The sequence below is a fragment of the Rhinoraja longicauda genome, unplaced genomic scaffold (genome assembly GCF_053455715.1).
Source record: "Rhinoraja longicauda isolate Sanriku21f unplaced genomic scaffold, sRhiLon1.1 Scf000094, whole genome shotgun sequence".
NCBI classification, from domain to species: domain Eukaryota; kingdom Metazoa; phylum Chordata; class Chondrichthyes; order Rajiformes; family Arhynchobatidae; genus Rhinoraja; species Rhinoraja longicauda.
Genome location: NW_027601312.1, coordinates 184,861 through 190,642, shown reverse-complemented (window position 1 = coordinate 190,642; position 5,782 = coordinate 184,861). Strand labels below are relative to the sequence as shown.

The window sequence follows — 5,782 nt, the reverse complement described above, 5'->3', positions numbered from 1 at the left end:
ACTCAAGGTCTTGGAATGTGGTACACCCCTTGTCAAACTGGAAGGAGATAAACGTGAAGTTACAGACTTTCAAGACCATCAGGACATGACAAGCAAGATGTCATTTTCACAATGATTGTGTTATGATACCCACTGTATTCTGGCTTTGTCGGGCTTCCACTCACCCAATGTGTGACCTCAGAAAGGACCACGTCTGTATGATCCACTCCTGCCTCTGCGTCAGGCTCTTGGCACCAGACCCGGACTTATTCGCACTCTGGGACAGCTTTCCATGTCTTGTCCTCTGACTTTTGAAAAAAACACCTAGTTGTTCATTTGTATAAATAAAAAGATACATTTCAGTGCGGATTGCCTGCTTGCAAAAGAATGCAGACCACAGCTAGCACACAACAGGAGGTTTGTACTTACAGGTGCAACCAGGGTACTCCTTGGCCTTTGCTTCAAGGAGAGCTGTCTTCCCAGCCGTGTTGCGACACTGCCGGTGGTTGTCATCGTACCGTTGAGGGTGGGATTGATACCACTTGTGAGAAACAGGATGATTAAACCACCAGAAACAGGATACTGGAACAACCACTCTACCAAGGACAGGGCTATTAAACTGTCAGGGGTAGAGATAGGCTGGATGATTGAACTACCACCGAGTTCGTTGGAGCATTGAGAGTGTGGTACGGGGATAGAGGCAGGCTGGACAAAGAGCCATAAATTTAGGAGAGTGTCTAAGCAGCAGGGATGGGTTGAAATGGGTTGTGAAGGTAACTAAGGGTCATGTGGATAACTACTGCGCTTGCTCAACGAGGTAAATGAATATTGCAAATACGCCCCTGATTGGGGAACTGCCAATTGCCATGCACATACAATGTATGATCTGGGGGGGTACCTGGGGGCGGTACAGAAGATTGTGCACCTCAGCGCTCTGATTGGAAGGAGCCCGAAGGGGAGGAGGATTCAGCAGAAGGGAGGGAGATTCAACGAAGTTGTACTGTATAAAGAGAAGGCACTGTCTTTGTCTCGGGGTGTCTCGGTTTGGAGAGGCACCCGGTTCTGCAGACTCGTGAATAAATTTCTTGTTTCCACGACTTTGTCTCTGGCATCGTGATTGTGAGCACTCACATTTACATCTCACAAGCTTGGGGGCTCGTCCGGGATCGCCACTTCGGCCGCTTGGCGGAGGCACGAAAGGAAGGGAAGGTGCACCCTGCTGATTTCAGCAGTCCCTGATCTCCTTGCTTGCCATCAGCGGTTTGAGCGAGTGATATCCGGACAAGAGACTCGTGGAAACAAGAGGGAATCCGGAATAACAGATCGGAGGGAAATTCCGATCGGGAGGATAATCAATCGAGCAATTTCTGTGCACAGGACCCGGGTAAGAAAATTGACTATTAAGTATTACTCGGGCGATTGAGTTCTGTTGGACGGGAAAAGTCGGACAGGGATAACAGATCGGAGGGAAATTCCGATCGGGAGGATAACAGATTGGGAGGGGAGTTCCGATCGGGAAAGGGAGGGGAAGGGCGGTAAGCCCAACCCCAGCATTCCGCCTGATAGTCCGTTGGGGCGAATGCTGGTTCTGTCGGACGGGAAAAGTCGGACAGGGAGGATTCTGTCGGACAGGATAAGTCGGACAGGGAGGATTCTGTCGGACGGGATAAGTCGGACAGGGAGGATTCTGTCGGACGGGATAAGTCGGACAGGGAGGATGGGTAATTCTTGTGTTAAGAATAATTGGGGGCAGGGAAAACCCAGGGATTGGAGAAGACAAAAATGATTCAGTTCTGTTATTTTGATTGACCAAAGGAACCAATAAGAGGGAGTTCAGTCTGGTGGCCACGACTGGGCTCCGATGAGGATTGGGTACGGCAGGCATTAAATGTGTTTGTTAATTCAAAAGCTTCCCCTAATCTGGAGGAAAGTTGTTATGCAGGCTGTTGGGTTCCCCAGGTACGTTTACTAAAATCCAATTTGTGGAACAAGAGGTGAAGTACCTGGGCCACCTAGTTAGTGGGGGAAAGCGAAGAATAAATCTTGAAAGAATCGCAGGAATCACAGGCTTGCCGATGCCTCAGAATAAATATTAAAGGAATATAGTAGAACTATAAAAGATAGAAATAGCGTAATAGGTAGCATAGTGACTATAGAGACGGAACGGAGTGAGAACAAGGACTGGATTTAAACTGACTGACCAAGTGCACTAACATAAGACGAATACAATGAATAAAATAACTGCAGTTGAACTACTAAGTAGGAAGTTCCCCATATCCAAAGAGGATATTAAAAAAAACACTCTGAGAAATGGGAAAAAAAGGACGAAAAATTGGTTACGAAATGGCCCACGGAATGATATAAATATGATATAAATTTTGATATGAATTTCGATATATTTATATTTTGATATAAATATGTGTGATGAAATGGGAGTGTTAATTCAGAACTATAAACCTAAGGATAAATCAGAAACCCGAGTAACGAAAAAGGAAAAAGAACTAGACGTACTTAAATTGTTTAGAATAGAAGGAGAAAGGCTGAGAAAAGCATAGCAGGAAAAGAATAGCACCCCAAACAAGGGTGAAAAACCTGAAAAACAGCATGAAAGTCAGGAGCTTCAAGAAAAAAAAATCAACTCTGTACCCCAGCCTAAGGGACCCTGGGTATCCACCTCCCTATTCCGGACAGGACGGAACAAAGCAGTGCCCTTTGGTAAAAGGGAATAGTGGAGATAGAGGGAGAAGTCACAACTTGGAACGATGGGCAAGACATAAAGGAATATAGACAGAGAAGGGGGCAGCGAGAAAAGGAAAGGATGAAGCAAGAAGCACGGGAACTGGAAGCAGGCAAAAAGGCTGCAGGACCTCAGGGACAGAAAGATTTATGGGACCTGTCAGGCAGCAAATGAGGAGTATGAGGGAGGCAGCAACACAGAAACACAGGCAAGTAATCAGCAGGCAGCAGAGAGAGGGCAAAACTGAGAATGAAGCAGAATTAGAAAGTGATGGAAAGAAAAAACAAGGGAGTGTAGAAGGGAAATAGAGGCATCCATAAAGCGCTTAGAGATAGAGATAAGGGAGATGGAAAAAGATATGGAAAGAAAAAGAAAGGAAAGCCAGGGGTATGCCCAGAGAAGAATGAGATGGGAAAGTATACAGATAGAACCACAACAGGAGATGGTGAACGAGAGACAGGAGCTGATGGGGAGAATGATGCCATTACTTTTGAAAAAGGCAGGACAAACCCAGTATATTCCTTGGGCGACCCGAGACCTAGAGGGGCTGAGAAACGCCTTGCCCAACATCTGTTTGTAAATGCGGAAAATGGGATAGCCTTCGGGGTATTGACTCAAAGGAGGGGGGGAAACCGGCAGCCCGTGGCATTTTTATCAAAAATATTGGACCCAGTGTCACGAGGATGGCCTGTCTGTATACAGGCAGTGGCAGTCACAGCGGTCCTAGTAGAGGAGAGCAGGAAATTGACCTTTGGGGGGGTTTTGGTGGTCTCCACCCCACATACGGTGAGAACAATATTGGCACAGAGGTCTCAGAGGTGGTTGACAGACTCAAGGATATTAAAATATGAAGCTATCCTAATGGAAAAGGATGATTTGACCCTGATTACGGACAAAAACTTAAACCCATCTCAGTTTTTGTACCCGCCCGAAGAAAGGGAAAAAGGGACAGAGAAGCCAGAACATGATTGTAGCGAAATAATAGAATTAGAGACCAAGAGTAGGGAAGACCTGGAGGAACAGCCTCTGGCTGAGGGAGGTCGATGGTTTATAGATGGGTCATCTCGGTGCATAGATGGGAAAAGACACAGTGGATACGCCATAATTGACGGGAATACATTAAGTGATATAGAGGTTGGGCGATTACCTGGGAGCTGGTCAGCCCAGTCCTGTGAGCTCTATGCCCTGATGCGGGCATTGGAGTTACTTGAAGGCAAAGAAGGCACCATATATACTGATTCGAAATATGCCTTTGGGGTGGTACATACCTTTGGAAAGATTTGGAAGGAAAGGGGAATGATAACAGCGAGAGGAAAGGAGTTAGCACATGAACAGTTGATTGAAAAAACCTTGGAATCATTAGCAAAGCCAGAGCAAATAGCAGTAGTACATGTGGCGGGACATCAAAAGGGAAATTCTCTAGAGGCTCGGGGAAACAGAGCTGCGGACGAAATGGCAAAGCGGGCGGTGGTACAGGGGACAGTAAAGATGATGTCTCTGATACCTCTCAGGGAAGGGATAGAGAAGATACCCGTGTTTTCCGAATTCGAAATAGAGAGGATGAATGAGTTGGGAGCGAGAATAGCAAAAGATGGACGGTGGTGGACACCAAATGGGAAGCAACTGCTAAATAAGGAGGTTATCAGAGAATTATTGGGGAGATTACATTCCCAGTCACACTGGGGGGCTCAGGCATTATGTGATACTCTTTTACGTACTTATGCTTGTAGGGGAATATATACTCTGGCTAAACAAGCAGTCTCAAGCTGTGTCACCTGTCAGAAGATAAATAAGAAAGTGATGAGGGCAATACCGGGAGGAGGTCAACAGTTAGCCATCAGACCATTCCAGAGAGTACAGGTAGATTTTACTGAACTCCCCAGGATACAGAAATGGAAATACCTCCTAGTGGTGGTGGCTCACTTAGAATTCGAACCGCCCCACGAAAAGATATAGCAGTATCCCCCTACGAAATGTTGTTTGGGTTACCTTAATAGGGAAAGATAGAAGGAATACCCACCCTAGAGGGTAGTGATGTTTTCTTAAAGAACTATCTACTGGCAGTACCTTGTTCTAATGCAGAATTAAAAACCAAGGGGCTGCTGGCACAGAGTCCCCCTCTCGACTTTCCAATCCATTCTGTGAAGGCGGGAGACTGGGTTCTTGTGAAATCGTGGAAGGAGGAAAAGTTGCAACCCCGTTGGACTGGTCCGTATTTGGTATTGTTGACCACGGAGACGGCAGTGCGGACGAAAGAGAAAGGGTGGACACACGCAGCGCGGATAAAGGGACCAGTGGAACCTCCGGCTGAGGAGGACTGGACAGTAAGGCAAGGGAGGAAACCACTGACTCTGATCTTTGAGAAAGAACGATTGAACTAGAAGATTACAATGCAGTGCGTGGCACTGGTGCTCATGATGGTTGCCACTGTAAGTAAATGCATGGACAGCTGTGATAAATGTTACCGCCCCATCAGGTATGGCGGACAAACCAGAAGGTCTTTTACCTATCATTCTTATGCGCATGACTCATGTTATACCCATAGGACCAGAACCAGCTGTAAGGAGGTGGGGGTAGAATACTACTTAGTGCAGAATTTGGGATACACAGGAATGAGGATGTATAGCACCTGCCCCAGAGGGGAGAGATGGCTTTGCTTATGGAAAGCTGGACAATGGGGACGGGGTCCCAGTTGTTGGAGGAATATTTAAACAAGGAAAAGGAAATCCTAATAAACTGGCTATGAGCAAAAGGGATAACCCGACCAGCCCCACCGGCCCCAACTAAGAGACCTCAAGTACATGTATCCTTATACGAAGAGATACAGGAGCAGATAGAAATTCCTGAATTGGGAGGGAATCCCTTTGTGGACCTGGCTACCAGGATTGCTCAGACGCTGGATGTCAAGGACTGCTCATTTCATATTATGGGCCAGCCACCTGGGCTCAGGATGGTTCCTGGGGATATCGTACCCCGGTGTACATGCTAAACCGGATAATACGCTTACAGGCTGTATTAGAGGTGATCACTAATCGAACGGCTGCCGCACTAGAAATGTTGGCAAAG

General features: G+C 46.7%; 1 long non-coding RNA gene across 1 annotated transcript; it reads right to left on the bottom strand.

The window, feature by feature from the left end:
- Nucleotides 1-205: 205 nt before the first annotated feature.
- LOC144589985 (uncharacterized) lies at nucleotides 206-3,888 on the bottom strand. The gene is made up of 3 exons (XR_013546111.1): nucleotides 3,864-3,888; nucleotides 409-520; nucleotides 206-287 (listed from the first exon to the last, which is right to left on the bottom strand). It is a non-coding gene; the product is annotated as an uncharacterized LOC144589985 (long non-coding RNA).
- Nucleotides 3,889-5,782: the final 1,894 nt, after the last annotated feature.